The sequence below is a fragment of the Danio rerio genome, chromosome 22 (assembly GCF_049306965.1).
Source record: "Danio rerio strain Tuebingen ecotype United States chromosome 22, GRCz12tu, whole genome shotgun sequence".
Classification (NCBI taxonomy): domain Eukaryota; kingdom Metazoa; phylum Chordata; class Actinopteri; order Cypriniformes; family Danionidae; genus Danio; species Danio rerio.
The window spans coordinates 4,852,484-4,872,449 of record NC_133197.1 but is presented as its reverse complement, the minus strand read 5'-3'; the positions used below and the strand labels follow the sequence as shown (position 1 = coordinate 4,872,449).

General features: G+C 37.4%; 1 protein-coding gene across 3 annotated transcripts in view; it reads right to left on the bottom strand.

Annotated features, from left to right (window-relative positions):
* The window catches only part of cers4a (ceramide synthase 4a), an 86,762-nt gene that overhangs the window by 37,722 nt on the left and 29,074 nt on the right, over nucleotides 1-19,966 (bottom strand). For all 3 annotated transcript variants that reach the window (XM_073936275.1, XM_068216252.2, XM_073936273.1), the window contains one exon: nucleotides 16,860-17,212. The gene's annotated coding sequence lies outside the window, so the exon portion shown is untranslated. The remainder of the gene's footprint in view (nucleotides 1-16,859; nucleotides 17,213-19,966) is intronic.

The window sequence follows — 19,966 nt, the reverse complement described above, 5'->3', positions numbered from 1 at the left end:
AAGGTGTTAAGAGCCCTCCAAACACCCCAGCAACCACATAGCAACACATCAAACCCATTTTAAACACCCCAGCAACAGCATAGCAACATGCTAAAGCACTCTGAACATCCTAGCAACCACAAAACAAACGGTACTGCATAGAAACATGTTAGCTTACTAAATCCTACTGCATAGCAACATGCTTAGACCACTCAAATCACCTTAGTAACCACATAGGCTTATGTTTAAACACCCTTGCAACCACATAGCAACATATTACAATGATTCTAGACACCCTAGCAACAGCATAGTAACATGTTATAAAGCTTGAAACACCCCAGCAATTGCACAACAAGGTGTTAAAATCACTCTAAACACTCAAGCAACTGCATAGCAACACATTACAACCATTCTAAACCCCTCAGCAACAGCAAGGTATTAAAAAGCTCGAAACACCCCGGTATCCACGTAACAAGGGGGTAAAAGCCCTCTAAACACCCTAGCAACCGCATAGCAACAATGTTAAAAAGCTCAAAATACCCCAGTAACTACATAAAACGGTGTTAAAAACCCTCTAAACAACTTAGCAACCACATAGTAACACATTAAAACCATTCTAAACATCCAAGCAGCTACATAGCAACACTTTAAAATAAGTCTTAACACTCCAGCAACCACATAGCAAAACTCTACAACTATTTTAAACACCCCAGCAACCACATAGCAGCATGTTAAAAAGATCAAAACACTCCAGCAACCACATAGCAACACTTCAAAATAACCGTTAACACCCCAGCAACCGCATAACAACATGTTAGAAAGCTCAAAACACTCCAGTACCTACATAACAAGGTGTTAAGAGTCCTCCAAACACCCTAGCAACCACATAGCAACACATCAAACCCATTCTAAACACCCCAGCAACCACATAGCAACACTTTAAACCCATTCTAAACACCCCAGCAACAGCATAGCAACATGCTAAAGCACTCTGAACATCCTAGCAACCACAAAACAAACAGTACTGCATAGAAACATGTTAGCTTACTAAATCCTACTGCATAGCAACATGCTTAGACCACTCAAATCACCTTAGTAACCACATAGGCTTATGTTAAAACACCCCAGCAACCACATAGCAACATATTACAATGATTCTAGATACCCTAGCTACTGCATAGCAACATAATACCATTCCAATCACCCAAGCAACCACATGCTAATTTAATTAGATTTAATGTAATATATATTTAAAAAAAAAAACTTAATATAATAAAACCTTGTGCTACAAGATTAAATATTAGTTGTAATATTACTATGTTGATCTTAACAGTTGTTTAAGCAGCAATAACCATTTTTTAAAGACTTGAGTGATTCATTTCCTCACATTTTATTATTATTTAATTTAAAAATCATTTGTACCATAAAGTGGAAATTCCTCCTTAGCTGAATGGCACTCATGATGTGCTCCACACACACACGCACACACTCATCGAGTAGCTGTTCAGACATGAAGCGCCAAATACAGACGTGAGCTCTGGTCGTAAATGCTAACCGCGTCAGTCATAGCATTTCACCATCAAAAACAGCAGCGAGACGTAACGACCGGCTGTTTCCCCAGTCTGTCATTGTCCTCGGATGATCTCAGGTCTTCTCTGAGTGAGATCATCACTAGCTGTCATTTCATGAGTGATTATCATTATCAAAGAGAGCGTTAATTCTCCTCCAACTGAATCATCCGCAAGGACAACAGCGGATAATAGCCAACATGTGTGGAAACCAAACGCGCTCGTGTTTTGAGGACGATACTGAGAACAAGAATGATTGCAGACATGCAGAGGTTTTTTCTGGCACATTGTGTTTTTGGTCAACATTCAATGCATTACTTCATTGATATCATCATGAATGTAAAATTGGAGCAATATAGGCAGCAATGTCTTAGTTTTTTTTTTTTTAGATCAACTAAAACTAACGAATTAGGTTGAAAAAAAAATGAAAAAAATTTAAATTAGTTACTTTTTACAATAAATATCAAACATTTAATGGTGTAATGGTGTGAGGGATATTTTCTTGACACACATTGGGCCCATTAGTACCAAATTAAGCATCATGTCATTGCCACAGCCTACCTAGTATTGTTGCTGACCATCCCTACTGAATAAAACCAGCTTAAAGCGCTGGTTTTAGAGGGGTTTTGGCCATTTCCAGGCAGGTTTCCAGCCATTTCCAGATTGGTCTTAGCTGGTCAGGCTGGGAGATGACCAGCTAAAACCAGCTTAACCAGCCTAGCCTGGCTGGGAGCCCAGTCAAAACCAGCTATGTCCAGCTTAAACCAGGTTGGTCAAGCTGGTTTTAGCTGGATTTGGCTGGTCATTTTCCAGCCTAACCAGCTAAGACCAGGCTGGAAATGGCTGGAAACCAGCCTGGAAATGGCCAAAACCCCTCTAAAACCAGCCTGGTCAACCAGCTAAAGCCAGCCAACCAGCATAGGCTGGTTTAAGCTGGATTTTTCAGCAGGGATGTCCATCTCTTTATGACCACAGTGTATCATCTGCTGATGGCTACTTCCAGCAGGATAACACACCATTTCATAAAGCGTGAATCATCTCAGACTGGTTTCTTGAACATGACAATGAGTTCACTGTAATCAAATGGCCTCCACAATCTCCAGATCTCAATCCAATAGAGCACCTTTGGAGTGTGGTGGAAGGGAAGATTGGCATCATGGATGTGCAGCCGACAAACCACTTTTCCCCATTCAAAAGTATGCGAGTGACACGTCCTTTGTATTCAAAAGTCTTTGGTTTTGCACAGAAGTGTTGTTCAGCCTCTGAAATCTCCCGGTATAAGCTGGATGTGACTATTTTCAGTTTCATAAGGTCTTTTTACAGCATCGATAATGTAGATTTTATTTCGTTTAACAACAAAACATCAGGGCGAAGCAGTGGCGCAGTATAGTGCTGCTGGGTCGCTGGTTTAAGCCTTGGCTCAGTTGGCGTTTCTGTGTGGAGTTTGCATGTTCTCCCTACGTTCGTGTGGGTGCTCCGGTTTCCCCCACAGTCCATGACATGCGGTACAGGTGAGTTGGGTTGGCTAAATTGTCCGTAGTGTATGTGTGTGTGTGTGAATGTGTGTGTGGATGTTTCCCAGGGATGGGTTGCAGCTGGAAGGGCATCCGCTGCGTAAAAACTTGTTGGATAAGTTGGAGGTTCACTCCGCTGTGGCGACCCCGGAATAATAAAGGGACTAAACCGACAAGAAAATGAATGAATGAATGAACAAAACATCAGTAAATAGTGCTATTCCACCTACCCTGCTGAAAAATCCTGCTTAAACCAGCCTAGGCTGGTTGGCTGGTTTTAGCTGGTTGACCAGCCTGGTTTTAGAGGGGTTTTGGCCATTCCCAGGCTGGTTTCCAGTCAATTCCAGCCTGGTCTTAGCTGGTCAGGCTGGAAAATGACCAGCTAAATCCAGCTAAAACCAGCTTGACCAGCCTGGTTTAAGCTGGACATAGCTGGTTTTGGCTGGGCTCCCAGCCTGGCTAGGCTAGTCAAGCTGGTTTTAGCTGGTCATCTCCCAGCCAGACCAGCTATGACCAGCCTGAAAATGGCCAAAACCCCCCTAAAACCAGCCTGGTCGACCAGCCCAGGCTGGTTTAAGCTGTTTTTTTCAGTAGGGTAGCCTGCTTTACTGAGGTGAAGTTGGTTTTATATATTTACATTGGTTCATTTTTAAACAATGACGACCTTTGACACTCTCCCAATATTGTTTACCGCTACTCTGTATACTCGGTCAGAAATAGCATGTAAGTATGGCTTAGTAATGATGAGTGTAAACCTTGCACGCCGCCGGCCAAGCTTTAGCTTTAGCTCAACACATGAGAGAGGGTTCTGCTGTCATCTTTAAGGTGCGCGCTCTCGTGTTTTTTAGGAGGCGTGGCTTTGGATGGCAGGGGAGGGACTGTGTTTCAGAGATTTATGCTAACTAGCTAGCACTGTGGCAGATCCCCTACTGCACCTTTAACATGTTCATATGTGGCTGCTAGGGTGAATAGAATTTTATCATGCTTCTTTGTGGTGGCTAAGTTGATTAGAGATGCCTTAACACAGGGGTCACCAACCTTTATGAAACTGAGAGCTACTTCTTGGGTACCGATTAACGTGGAGGGCTAACAGTTTGATAAACACTTCTCCAATAACCCATTAGCTCAATTTACTTTTAATTATACTTTATGTTTTTGGTAATAATTAATGATATTCATCCAGGTGAAGATTTAATGTATCAATGTGCAACACTTTATTTTTATATATCTCTGCAAATGTTTAAATTTTTAAATGATTACTTCTATATTAGATGAAGAAGCTTACCATGTTGGTGACCCCTGCCTTAACATATTATTATGTGGTTGCTAGAGTGTTAAGACATCTTTAATCAACCTAGCAACCACACAGAAGTAAGTTAAAAAGCACTTTAAACACCATATCAACTCCGTAGTAACATGTTGAAAGGACGAACAGTTTCAATATGTTTAAATGATTCTAAATACCCTAGCAAGTGGATAGCAACATGTTAAGAACACGTCAAATAATAATAAACCTCTAGGAGTCTGGTTACTGTGCTACACGGGATGGGAAGTAGGTCATGCGACTCAATCAACTGGGGTTTAAATGTTTATTATGCTAAGTTAATTTGATTAGCCGTAGCGTTAGCATTACCTCAGCTGTTAATGAAAGGTGCTAATCAGCGCCTCATTAGCAAACACACAAAACATTGAGATGCTGCTCTGCAACAAAAGGTCCAATCGACAACTCACACCCCAAATCAACAGCATTTCAGCAGGACGCCTCATCTATATCCTGCTCTGTCTAGAATGCTTCCTCTGAATCATTATTGGTTTATGCTGACGCTAGTTTCTAAAACATATGCCTGGTCCAAGTCTGGAACTTAGCTTAATATACATCCTATAATGCAATATAACTGATCAATTTGTATAATTAGTATATAATAAATTTAACTTTGAAACACAAAAAGCTTGAAGATTTATGCTTACAAATGCACATTTTGTCTTTAAATACAGCATACACTCACCGGCCACTTTATTAGGTACACCTTACTAGGACTGGGTTGGACCCTCTTTTGCCTTCAGATTTGCGTCAATCCTTCATGGCATAGATTCAACAAGACACTGGAAATGTTCCTCAGAGATTTTGCTCCAGATTGACATGATAGCATTACACAGTTGCTGCAGATTTGTCGGAATGATGCGAATCTCCCATTCCACCACATCTCAAAGGTGCTCTATTGGATTGAGATCTGGTGACTGTGGAGGCCATTTGAGTACAGTGAACTCATTTCATGTTTAAGAAACCAGTCTGAGATGATTTAAGCTTTATGACATGGTGTGTTATCCTGCTGGAAGTAGCCATCAGAAGATGGGTACACTGTGGTCATAAAGGGATGGACATGGTCAGGAACAATACTCAGGTAGGCTGTGGTGTTGACATGATGATCAATTGGTACTAATGGGCCCAAAGTGTGCCACGAAAATATCCCCCACACCATTACACCACCACCACCAGCCTGAACCACTGATGCAAGACATGATGGATCCATGCTTTCATGTTAACGCCAAATTCTGACCCGACCAACTGAATGTGGCAGCAGAAATGGAGACAGGCAATGTTTCTCCAATCTTCTATTGTCCAGTTTTAGTGAGTCTGTGTGAATTGTAGCCTCAGTTTCCTGCTCTTAGCTGACAGGAGTGGCACCCAGTGTGGTCTTCTGCTGCTGTAGCCCATCCGCCTTAAGGTTTGACATTCAGAGATGCTCTTCTGTATGCCTTGGTTGTAACGAGTGGTAATTTGACTTACTGTTGCCTTACAATCAGCTGTTTGAACCAGTCTGGCCATTCTCCTCTCACCTTTGGCATCAACAAGGCATTTGTGGCCACAGAACTGCCGCTTACTGGATATTTTCAAACCATTCTCTGTAAAGCCTAGAGATGGTTGTGCATGAAAATCCCAGTAGATCAGCAGTTTCTGAAATACTCAGATCAGCCCGTCTGGCACCAACAACCACGCCCTGTTCAAAGTCACTTAAATCACCTTTCTTCCCCATTGTGATGCTGGGTTTGAACTGCAGCAGATCGTCTCGACCATGTCTACATGCCTAACTGCATCAAGTTGCTGCCATGTGATTGGCTGAATAGAAATTTGCGCTAACAAACAGTTGGACAGGTGTACCTAATAAAGTGGCCGGTGAGTATATTGGGTAGTATAAAGTGAAATTTTGAAATATAAAAAGTAATGACTGAAGCAATTTAACTGAGATTGAAACTTCACATCGAAAACAGTCTGCAGTTGTGACCAAATAAGTAGTTTTAAAACTTCTTAATTCCTGAGGAAACTACTCCGAGTAATCTGAGTATTTATAATTGGTTGCTTCCCATCACTTCTGCAGTTTTCTCTCATGCGCTTTTCAAAGCTCAAACCCATTCAACAAAACGTCTGACTCTGGAATTCGGTCATTTGAACACGAGCCGCACTGAAACTCAACACAGCGCAGACTCTGTTTAGGCATGGGCTTGAAAAATGAGCGTCCGAGAGCGGGTTTCGCGGAGGAAGAGTGCATTCCTCTCTCATCGTAAGTGGCCGTGCCCTGCTAAATGTATCCCATGCTGCACTGGGCTTTTGCTGTGGCTTCCAGAGCAATCAGAAGCCAAACTTTCAACCACTACCAGATGGCCCGAGAGCATGTTTGAATGAGACTTTGCTTTCAGAGACCACACACCTTCTAAAACAATGGCTGTTTTCTTAATCTTGCTAATATTGATGCGGCGAAAATCTCCCTGAATGAAGTGTTCATGTTTAAATGTTGTGCTTTTAGAGCTCGAGATTTGAAGGTCTCATTCTGAAAATTCTGCTTTTTCAGATTGACGTATTTAAAATGAGTTGAAACAACATAATTTCTAAGTTTTATAACAGATTTTTTTTACGTTTATTCCACTTAAATTTGTAAAAACAATTAAGTTTACTTAAAGGACGGCATGGTGGCTTAGTTGGTAGCACTGATGCCTCACAGCGAGAAGGTCACTAGTTTGAGTCCCAGCTAGCCTAGCTGACATTTCTGTGTGGAGTTTGCATATTCTCCCAGCGTAGGCATGGGTTTCCTTCGGGTGCTCCGGTTTCCCCCACAGTCCAAACACATGCGCTATAGGGGAATTGGGTATGGCCATGGTGTGTGAATGAGTGAGTATGGATGTTTCACAGTAGTGGGTCCAGTACATTTGCTGCACAAAACATATGCTGGAATAGTTGGTGGTTCGTTGCACTGTGGAAACCCCTGATGAATAAGGGACTAAGCCGAAGGAAAATTAACGAATAAAATATAAAGTCAACTGCAAGATAAAATAAAATTGTGATAAAATAAATTGTAAAATAAAACATTTCAATTAGAAAAAAAGTCACAACTATGAGAATAAATCACTGTTGTAAAAAAATAAAGCTGCAACAAAATTGATCTCACAGGCGAGATAAAAATGACATATTTAAGATGTTAAATCACGATGGGCTGGGATAAAAATACACAACTGCAAAGATTCACGTCAAAAATGAATTATAAAATGCTGAAAATTCCGATGTTCATTCATTTTCTTGTCGGCTTAGTCCCTTTATTATTCCGGGGTCGCCACAGCGGAATGAACCGCCAACTTATCCAGCAAGTTTTTACACAGCGGATGCCTTTCCAGCCGCAACCCCTCTCTGGGGAACACACACTCACACACTATGGACAATTTAGTCTACCCAACTTACCTGTACCGCATGTCTTTGGACTGTGGGGGAAACCGGAGCACCCAGAGGAAACCCACATGAAGGCAGAGAGAACATGCAAACTCCACACAGAAACGCCAACTGAGCCGAGACTCGAACCAGCGACCCAGAACCTTCTTGCTGTGAGGCGACAGCACTACCTACTGCGCCACTGCCTCGCCCAAAATTCCTATGTTTAAATTCAAATTTGAAATTTGAAATATAGAAGAAAAAAACATGTGCATAGTTCGAGACATTTTTGAAATACTTCAAATGGTGATCTGAAATTTACAGTATTATTGTAATTTTCATCTGACAATTGCAAGAGACAGTTCGCTCAAAAATAAACATTTTGTCATCAGTTATTCAGCCTTCACTTGATTTCCTCTGTTAAACACAAAAGAAGATCATTTGAAGAATGTTGAAAACTGGTAGCCATTGACCTACACACTATTTGTTTTCCTACTATGGAAGTCAATGGCAACCAGTTTGTAACAGTCTTCCAACATTCAATAACTCATAAAGGTCTGGAATCACTTAAGCGAGAATAAATAGTGAATAAACTTTCATTTTTAGGTGAACTATGCCTTTAAATCTGAAATATTCCAGACGTTTGACTGGTAATGTCCCAGTAAACAACACTCATGACCTGTCAAATCGATTGGGAGTTGATGAACCCTAATATGATACCAGCAAAAGTAATGAATATAATGAAATATTATGAATATAAGAAAAGTATGAGCATAGAGACAATTTGGAAATAATTCAACATTCAAAAACTCATAAAGGTCCACCTGAGCGAGAGTAAATGATGAATAAACTTTCATTTTTGGGTGAGCTGTGCCTTTAAATCAGAAACACTCCAGATGTTTGACTGGTAATGTCCCAGTAAACAACCCTAATTACCTGTCAAACCGGTTGGGAGTTGATGAACCCTAAAATGACCCCAGCATAAGAAATGAATATGAATACAATGAAATATTATGAATCTAAGAAAAATATGAGCATAGTTTGAGATCATTTTGAAATGCTTCAAATGGTTATCTGAAATTGACAGTATTGAATAATTGCGTGGATTGGTCACATCTTTTGGAAAATTTAAAGATATAATTCACCTAAAAATAAAAAATTGTCATCAATTAAGTAGCCTTCACTTGATCTTAATCCAATTTGAAGCCCAACTAAACAAAAAGTTCAAGAATGTTGAAAACCGGTAGCCATTTACTTAAGCAGTATTTGTTTTCCTACTATTGAAGTCAATGGTAAACAACATTTCAAAATTTCCAATTATCAGCAAATTTCCAACACCCTTCATAACTGTGTTCAACAGAAAATAAAACTCATAAAAGTCTGAAACCAAATGAGGGAAAATAAATGGCGAGTAAGTTTTCATTTTTGGGTGAATGCTTCAAATTTGAATTATTATTTACAGTATTGCTGTATTTCTCATCGAATAATTGCATGGATTGGTCACCTCTTTCAGAAACTTTAAATGGATAGTTCACCCAAAAATAAAAATGTTGTCATCAATTATTCAGCCTTCACTTGATCTAAACCCATCTGAGTTTCTTTTTTCAGTTGAACACAAAAGAAGATATTTTGAAGAATGTTCAAAGCCGGTAGCCATTGACTTCCACAGTGTTTGTTTTCTAACTATGGAACTCAATGGAAACAGTTCAATTCAAACAGTTCAAACATTCAATAACTCATAAAGGTCTGGAACCACTTGAGCAAAACTAAATGGTGAATAAACTTAAATTTTTAGGTGAACGATGCCTTTAAATCGGAATTATTCCAGATGTTTGACTGGTAATGTCACAGTAAACAACACTAATTACCTGTCAAACTAAATCTACAGTAAAGTCAAAAGTACTAGCCCCCTCTCCAGAAGAAAAAATACTACAGGAAATACTGTGAAAATTCCTGAATCTGTTCAACATCATTTGGGAAATATTTAAAAAAGAAAACAATTACAGGAGGGCGAATCATTTAAACTGTATCTAAGGGATACATTGAGAGGTGATGAACCCCAAAATGATCCCAGCAGGGAGCATCTATAGTAACAGCTGTTCAGCTTCACCATAGCAGATTCACCCCCATCCTGCAAAAAAAATAAAAAAAAACAAACCTCCACTTCAAAGCAGCCGGCTGGGAATCTCACTGAGGTGCCGCTGCTCTGACGGGATCGCGCTTGCTAATGCTAAGCAAACAGACGCTTGACTTTGTCTTTGAGCCGTGTCCACCCTGGAGGCCTGTGGGTAGAAAGGTCATGAAGGCAACCGCTTTAATATCGGGATTTCTGAATGAAAAAGCTAATGGAGACTTTTATCACTTTAGCAGTTTGTTATCACTTCTTACACTGTAAAAAAAAAATTCGTAATTTTAGGTTTATTTCCAGCAGCTGGAGTGCCGAAAAAAAGTTAAATAATGGCCGTTAAATTACAGAAATTTACCATAAAATAACAGATATTAAATAACAGAAATTTCATTTAATATCTGTTATTTTTACTGTAAATTTTTGTAATTTAATATCCAATATTTTACGGTAAATTACTGTCATTTGATATATTTTTTACTGTAAATTTCTGTAATTTAATATCTGTTATTTTACGGTAAATTTCTGTCATTTAATATCTGTTATTTTACGGTAAATTTCTGTCATTTCATGTATGTTATTTTACTGTAAATTTCTGTAATTTAAAATTAGTCATTTTAAGGTAAATTTCTGTCATTTAATATCTGTTATTTTTGAGTAAAATTTCTGTCATTTAATATCTGTTATTTTACGGTTAATTTCTGTAATTTAATATCTGTTATTTTACGGTAAATTTCTGTCATTTAATATCTGTTATTTTACGGTAAATTTCTGTCATTTAATATCTGTTATTTTACTGTAAATTTCTGTCATTTAATATCTGTTATTTTACGGTAAATTTCTGTCATTTAATATCTGTTATTTTACGGTAAATTTCTGTCATTTAATATCTGTTATTTTACGGTAAATTTCTGTCATTTAATATCTGTTATTTTACGGTAAATTTCTGTCATTTAATATCTGTTATTTTACGGTAAATTTCTGTCATTTAATATCTGTTATTTTATAGTTTTGTTCTGGCACCCCAGCTGCCGTAAATAATCTGTAAAATTACAGATTTTTTTTTTACAGTGTAGATGTTCCAATATTAAACTTAAGAAAAGCTAATTAACAATGCTAATGTCATCTTTGGAGTCCAGTACATTATTTTTTAAGCTTTAAATGTGAAATTTGATGTAAACATTTACTTTGGGATGATGATTTACAGAATGCCATTATAATCTTTTATCAAATCCTAGGCTCACTACTGTGGAAAAAAAAGAATGACAAAAAGTCAAGACAATAAATGTTTTTATGTTGCTTTAACTTGAAAAGTTATTCAAGTTTCAACTACATTTTTTAAGTTATACAGAGTTTAATTTAATATTTTAAGATGGATGTGCAGTATTCTCTTGCCTCCAGTGCCTAGACTGCAGTTCTGCACAAGAAGTTTGGCCAGAGGAAAAATGGTCGTGCTCAACTGAGCCTGGTTTCTCTCAGCGTTTTTTCCCTTCATTTTCATCAATCGGTGAAGTTTGTTCCTTGCCACTATTGCCACTGGCTTGCTTGGTTTGGGACTTGTAGAGCTGAGCATCGATCGATTTGCTCTTCAGTGTTTCGACTTTCAGCAGTGAAAATTAAACCACACTGAACTGAACTAAACTTTAACTCTGAAAACTGAGCTGACAGTTTCAATTTACTATGATCTTCTATGTTAGGCTGCTTTGGCACCATCTGCACTGTAAAAGCGCTACAGAAATAAAAATAAATTGAATTGAATATTTTGATTGATGGAAATTGAGATGACTAGAAAAGTTAATTTGATTCAACTAGAAAAGTTAAGTCAGCAATACATTTCTTTACAGTGTATGGTGCGATATACGCTAGAAAAAATAATTTGAGAAAAATCTTTACTTAAAAGTTAAAGTAACATAAAAACATTTGTTGTGACTTTTTTCCTATTACTTTAACTTATCTTAATAAGTTAATTGGGTTTAAACAAAATAAATTAAGTTATGCAAAATTTAACAATATTTATTGTCAGTTTGATTTACTTGAAAAGTTAAGTTGATTTAACAAAAAATTTAAGCCAGTGAAAATTTGAGGCTTTTTATTTTTTTGTTTAGTCTGAATGCAATTCAATTCATCTTTATTTCTATAGCATGTTTACAATGTAAATTGTGTCAAAGCAGCTTCACATAGAAGTTCTAGTAAATGTTAACCGTGTCAGTCCAGTTTTCAGAGTTGTAGTTCAGTTCAGTGTGATTTAATTTTCACTGCTGATAGTCCAAACACTGAAGAGCAAATCGATCGATGCGCAGCTCCACAAGTTTAAGGACAAATTCAACATTGACACAATCAACTGACTTTTTTAGCTTTTTCATTGTGAAATAAAGCACTTAATTTGGTCCCACTTTATATTAAGTGGACTTAACTACATACTTAAATTCGTACAATTTAGTACGATTTGTTCATCACACAACGGTTGGGGATAGGGATGGGGTTGGGTGCCACGCCTCCTTTTTAATATCGTACATTTTTGTACAACTGAACTTGTACGAACTAGCCACTAAACTGACAAAACATAAAATACTTGCATTTCCTTGTGAGATCAGGCTAGAATAACTGCAAAAAGGTCTACTTTTTGAGATAAAAGGACCACCCCTTATTCGAGGCTGGCTACGGCCCTGTGTATCTATATCTAGATTACATCATCAGATAAAAAAAAAAAGAAGTACTTGTAATTAGTGTAAACGACTTTTTAAAATGCTTGTAATCAGATTTCCGTTATTATTTTATGGATTACATGATTACATACACCAAAAAAAAAAAGGCTTTTGCTGCTAGTTCAACATCTTTTTCAAAATGAGTTGAAACAACACAATTCTTAATTTTCGAGGGACAACTTAAATGTTTTATGTTCGATCCACTTAAATTTGTCAAAACGATTATGTTAACTAAATCAATTTGTGTTGGGACAACATGAAGGAATTGAGTGGAATTGCATTTACACAATGACGAAAAATGATGTTTACTGTTAATAAACTAAAACAACTCAATTCTTTAGCTTTTTTTATGCCAACTTAATTGTTCTGTGTTCAATCCACTTAAATTTGTAAACACTAATAAATCAACTTAATTTCTTCATGTTGTCTCAACACAAATCGATTGAGTGGAACTCAAAAGTTTTTTATAGTGTATGTTCGTAAAATCAATATTTAATTTTGACGCGAAATTGCTGTGAATTTCATGTTTTTTAGTGCTGTTTGAAGTAAACATTCAGGTTTGGTTAAGTTTTATTCAGTGTTACTAGCAGCAAACGCTAACAGCGGGATATATTAGTATGAGTATTGTGAAGTTTGTCCATCTTAGCGCTTTAAAAAGTTGTCGAGGCTCTTGTTGCAGATAAAGAACGAGGACATTTTGTTTTATTTACTTTATCGTTAGCGCAAAAGCAATCTAAAAGTAATCCAAAAGTAATCCGAATCACAATACTTTATCATGTAACTCGTAATCAGTAATATAAGTATTCTATCCAGCTCTGGTTGTGGACATTTCCAAAAAACAACAACAACAAACCCCCCAAGTTGTATATTCAATCTATTCACACTCTTTATTTCCCAGTGACTGCATGCTTGAGCTTAATGCAGTTCGTGTGTTTGCATGAGGGTGTGAGTGGGTTTGATGCGCTGGGTTTCCTGCATAGTTGTCAAAGCACAGGCAAACACAGCTGGCCATCTGATGGACTCCTAGCAAAAACTGACCCTCAACACAAAGGCGCCAAACGTGACCACACAAGCACGAGTCCTGAGGGAGGGGGGGCGGCTCTTGAGCACTTCATATATTGTTGTTCTTACATTAGCCCGAAGGCTTAGTCATTGGAAATCTAGTGAAAGGGAGAGTTCACCCAAAAATTGATGTTTCTAGTGGTTCCAAAGCTTTATTGGTTTATTTTTTAGTAGTTAAATGAAGATATTTGAAAGAATGTTGAAAATAAAATGGTTATTGAGACTTCATCACAGAAATGTGAAATGTAAACTTGAAATTGTGAGTAATAAAGTCAGAATTATGAGATATAAACTCACAAATTTAAGATATAAAGTCAGAATTCTGGGCGAGTCGGTGGCTCAGTGGGTAGCACTGTCACCTCACAGCAAGAAGGTCACTGGTTCGAGTCCCGGCTGGGTCAGTTGGCATTTCTGTATGGAGACTGCATGTTTTCCTCCGTGTGCTCCGGTTTCCCCCACAATCCAAACACATGTGCTATATAGATGAATTGGATAACTCAGTTGGGCATAGTGTATGTGTGTGAATGAGTTTGTGTGGGGGTTTCCCAGTATTGGGTTACAGTTGGAAGGTGCATCTGCTGTGTAAAACATATGCTGGATAAGTTGGCAGTTTATTCCGCTGATGAATAAAGAGACTAAGTCGAAGGAAAATTAATGAATAAATGTATGGAAACTGGTAGCTATGGAAGGATGTTTTTGCCACTAAATTAAAAATTAAAAAAAGTTATTGGGATTTGGAATTGCGCAATTAAAACACAATTTTTCTCAGAATTTTTAGATGTAAACTTGAAACTGCAAGTTATAAGAGACAGACTTGTGAGATATAAACTAACAATTATAAGATATAAAATTTGAATTCTGAGAAATAGTTGCAATTCTGAATTCTAAAGTGAGAATTGTGAGATTAAAAAGCCATAATTTAAGAATTCTGACTTTATATCTCAAAGTTCAGAGAAATAAATTAACAATAGCATGCTATAAACTGGTAATTTCAATTTGTAAATTTATAATACTGATGGCATGTTCACATCAGACGCGAATAAATTATAAATATCGAGAGATTTACATGTTAAGTCATTGCAAAGATGCGAATAGACAGTCTGCGACAGGATTTCCACGAATGAGGCGGCACAAATGATGCGATTTGTGCAAATGACGTGATTTGTGCGAATAAAGTGGTCGATGCTAGGATGCGAATAGACATCCTGCGACACAATTCCCACAAACGAGGCGCCAAGAATGACACAATTTGTGCAAATGACGCAATTTGTGTGAATGAAGCAGTCAATGCAAAGTCGCGAATAATTCGTCCTGCGATGCCATTTCCAAGAATGAGGCCGCATGAATGACGGGATTTGTGCGAATGAATCAGTCAATGCAAAGACATAAATACACCTCCTGCGACGCCATTCCCACGAATGAGGTGGCATGAATGTTGCAATTTTTGCTAATGATTTGTGCGAATGAAGCAGCGCAAGTTGAACGATGTGCACATTTTACGCTCTTAATGCGAACGCTTACTTGCACGAATCACTGGAGTTGGATAAACTGAACTTTAGCTGACATTCATGCCACGTTAACCAATCAGGAGGTTGCTCTCATATGGGCGTGATTATGATGTGGTTCCGGTTGTTGGTGTCCGGGGGGAAATCCTCCAGCTGGCACCAGACAACAGCTCATCAAACTGGGCTCGGCTCAGTCTGAAGCATCAGTTAAAGCCTCCATCATCCAGGTATATTTTCTGGAGGAGTTAAAGAACTCACAGAGCTGGGTGAACCTCACAGAGCAAGGATCTAGTGGACTCAGACATGGCGCCGAACAAATCTACGCTGTTTTTCAGCCTTCCTAAAGCACATAAAGCACAGCTACTCTCTCAATAAAATCCATGTTAGCCATTTAGCAACGAAGGTAGAGTCAGAAGCTCTGCCCATGAAATGAATCCGCATCTATTGTGAAATGAATTTTATGCAAGAATGAAGTGAGTAAACTCAAAATGTTCACACGTCTGTTTACGTGCGAATATCGTGATTTATTTGCACAAGACGCATCTGACGTGAACACAATTGCACAATTGTGAATTATAAAGTTGGAATTCCGATTTTATAACTCAACTGCGACTTTATTTCTCAGAATTATTTATATCTTACAATTTTGACTTCATAACTCGCAACATTAAATATACATCCCACAATTCTGAGAAAAACTAGTCAGAGCTGCACATTCGTTTCACGCAATTCCGAAAAAAAAGGCTAAATTCTGAGATTAAAAGTCTCACAACATTTATTTATAATTTATTCAGTGGTTAAAATGGGCTTATTTATTGTAAAGTATGTCCATCTTAGCACTTTAAAAAGAAACTCTTGGGGCTCTTCTTGCAGATAAAGAATTAGGACTTTTTTTGTAATCACTTTATTGTTAGCGCAAAAGTAATCTAAAAGTAATCCAAAATTACAATACATTTGGCATGTAATCTGTAACTAATTACAATTTGTAAGTAATCTAAAGACTTTTTATTCCAGAATTCTGACCTTTATAACTCACAATTGCAGTTTTATTTCTCAGAATGATTTATATCTCGCAATTCTGACTTTGTAACTCGCAACATCAAGTATACATCGCACAATTCTGCAAAAAAGAACAGAAGTTATTCAGTGGTCAAAATGGGATTTATTATTGTGAAGTATGACCTTCTTAGCACCTTAATAAGAAACTGTTGGGGCTCTTCTTGCAGATAAAAACGAAGACTTGTTTTGTAATCACTTTATTGTTAGCGCAAAAGTAATCCAGAAGTAATCCAAAATTACAATACAATTGTCGTGTAATCTGTAACTGATTAAAATTTGTAAGTAATCTAAAGACTTTTTATCTCAGAATTCTGACCTTTATAACTCACAATTGCAGTTTTATTTCTCAGAATTATATATCGCTTTATAACTCGCAACATTAAGTATACATCGCACAATTCAGAAAAAAAGAATAGAAGTCATTCAGTGGTCAAAATGGGCTTAAGTGACCACTTACATCCACAGTAGGATAAAACCAAATACTATGTGAGGTCAATAGCTTCTGACATACTTAAATATACCTTAATTTGTATCCAAAAGAGTAACAGATTTGAATCAAGTGAAGGTAGCCTACAGTTTTATTCTTAGGTGTCCGTACTGTACAATATTCCTTAAGCACTAAAATAGTAAACATACCAGCACTGACCTTTGGTTCCTGTGCATCGAGGCAGAAAACAGCTGCAGGAAGCGCTGCAGACCGTGGGTACAGGTAGGATGTGCTGGTTATCGAGCTGTCGAGCATCTGTTCTTCACGTCCGTAATGATATTCCAGGCTGTCCATCCATTTGTCCGGGCTACACCTGCTTTGCTTGACTTTCACACCCATAAAAGAGGCTGTTTGGTGCCGTTTTCACCAGAGGATTGGTGCTTTGTGCTGGAACTAGCCATTTAGGGCTGTTAAGCGTTATCTGTCAAGGGTGCTATTAGAAACTGTTGAGCTTCAGATTTATGCTGCTGTTTCTTGAAGTACTGGGAGGCTCTAGCTGAATCAAGCAGACCCTTATTTAAGACAGAATTAAGAAATAAAGACACAGGTATCAGAAAAAGTACATGAGAAATCAGAAATAATACATAAAACTCACAATTGTGTAAAAATAAAGTTGCAATTAGGGAAAAATGTTGGTGATGAGTAAAGATATTAAGTCAACATTGCGATTACAAAATAATTCGTAACTACAAGAAATAAGAAATAGTTGCTTATTTGGGATATTAAGTCATAATAGTGAGAAAAGTTAGGAACATATTGTTAAAATTAGAATACAAATCACAAATACAAAGAGATAATTAGGGGAAAAGTTGATGGAGAGACAAAAAGTAAAACTTAGAAGATATTAAGTCAACATTGCAATTACAAAAGTCATAACTACAAGAAATAAGAAATTTGGGATATTTGGGATATTAAGTCATAAGGCTGAGAAAAGTTACATCTCTAAAGCTGTAGATGAATATTTGGTTAAATTAGAAAATAAGTCACAACTACAAGAAATAAGTGTGCATGTTCTCCCCGTGTTTGCGTTGGTTTCTTCCGGGTGCTCCGGATTCACCCACAAGTTCAAAGACATGTGGGACAGGTGAATTGGGTAAGCTAAATTGTCCGTGGTCTATGTGTGTGAATGAGTGTGCATGGATGTTTCCAGGTGATGGGTTGCAGCTGGAAGGGCACCTGCTACGTAAAACATATGCTGGATGAGTTGGTGGTTCATTCCGCTGTGGCGACCCCAGATTAATAAATTAAGCCTAAAAGAAAATGAATGAATGAATAAACTACAAGAAATAATCGTCAGGATTGTGAAAGAATAGAGTTGCATTTATAATAGTAAGTAAAAAGATCTTAGATATGTCATGATTGTGAGATTAAACATTGAGGTTACAAAATAAGTTATAACTACAATTAATAAGATAAGAAAACGTTCCATATTTAAGATATCGAGGGAAAATGGTAGGAAGTTGCACTTCTGAATTGTAGATGATGATTTAGTCACAACTAAAAAGTTGCATATAAATAAAAGTAGCAGATGTGAAGAAATAAAGTCACTATTATCATGTTGAGACTACATAAAAAAATTAAACTTTTATAGATAAAACTTTTAAAAATATATAAATTACACAATTTTATCCAATTGTGGAAAAAATAAAGTTGCAATTAGGGCAAGTCACGATGGTGAGACAGCAAAGTTTTAAAAAGTAAAAAAGATATTGAGTCACAGTTGTTAGATAAAATATTGCCATTACAAGACACATGAAAAGTTGCATATTTAAGATATCAAGTCATAATGGTGAGAAAAGTTGCACTTCTAAAACTACAGATGGACAAAAAGCTACAATAAAAAAATAACAGAGAAATAAAAGACACAGTTGTGAAAAATAAAGTCGCAATTAACAATGTGAGACAAAAAATATAACTTTTCTTTTTACAAAAATTAAAACTATGAAGATATTGCATCACAATGGTGACAAAATTTTGCAATTACAAAATTACGATTTTTTTACGATAAATTAAAGTTGCGATTCTGGAAAACGATCCAATAAAATGTTCACAATAAAGTAGGTGCAACTATGAGAAATAGTGACAATTTCAAAAGAAGTCACAATTATGAAAATACAATTTTCATAAAAAAGTTACAATTGTTATACAAAGTAGGCAGCTGGAAGAAATAAATTCGCAATTGTGAGAAACCGTATTGCTTTTTTGGACACTCGAAGTGCTTTACTAATTTTTTAGGGGGAATCTCCTCATCCACCACTAGTGTGCAGCATCCACCTGGGTGACGCGACGGCCATATTGTGCCAGAACACACACTAGCTGATTGGTGGAGAGGAGATGGGGATGGTTAGGAGGCCATGATGGACAGAAGCCAGTGGGCAAATTTGGCCAGGATCCTAGGGTTAAACCCCAACTCTTTTTTTAAAGGACATCCTGGGATTTTTAATGACTACAGAGAGTCAGAACCTCGATTTAACTAAAAAGACAGTGCACACTGAGAAGTGTGACGTCATGCGAAGCGGCTTCCGGGTCCAAGCGCTCAATTTTGTATTGGGAGACTCATCAAATGGTAATTATAAACGTTTACAAAGCGCTGTAATACTTTCGAAAATCATGATTGCAATACAAATGTCCATGCCTAATATCCGATGGCCAGAAAGTGATTCATTTTTTCGGTATTTGTGATGCAGCAAGCCCAGAGATTGTTGTGTACACTATGACTTGATATAAAATTAACTTTATTGTGTGATATGAATTAGAAGTGATCATAAACAAATAATTTCTTAACTCAAATAAATGGCGGCTTGGACCCGGAAACAGTATTACATACATCACCAACACATCACCACTTAACAAGCAGATAGAGTCCCCTTCAATATACTGGGGTATTAGGACCGATACAGACTGCAGGTTAAGCGCCCCCCTGCTGGTCTCACTAACACCACTTTCAGCAGCAACCTAGCTTTCCCATGTGGTCTCCCTTCCAGGTACGGACCAGGCTCAGCCCTGCTTAGCTTCAATGTGTGACCATGTGAGAGATGCAGAGAGCTAGCTGCTGGTGGTGTGATTAATTAAAAACTACTGGAATACAGTAGAAGAATCAAAAAGAGCATGATACAGAATTTGCCCAAAGGGGAAAAAAGAGAGGGGTCTTATTTTGTGGGAAGTACTAGGCTACTATTGAAAAATGAGGTTTTAAAGGGCCATGAAACCCCCTCGTTTCAGCAGGGTGTTTTCACACCTCTACTTTGGAAAAAGTCAGAAAAGTG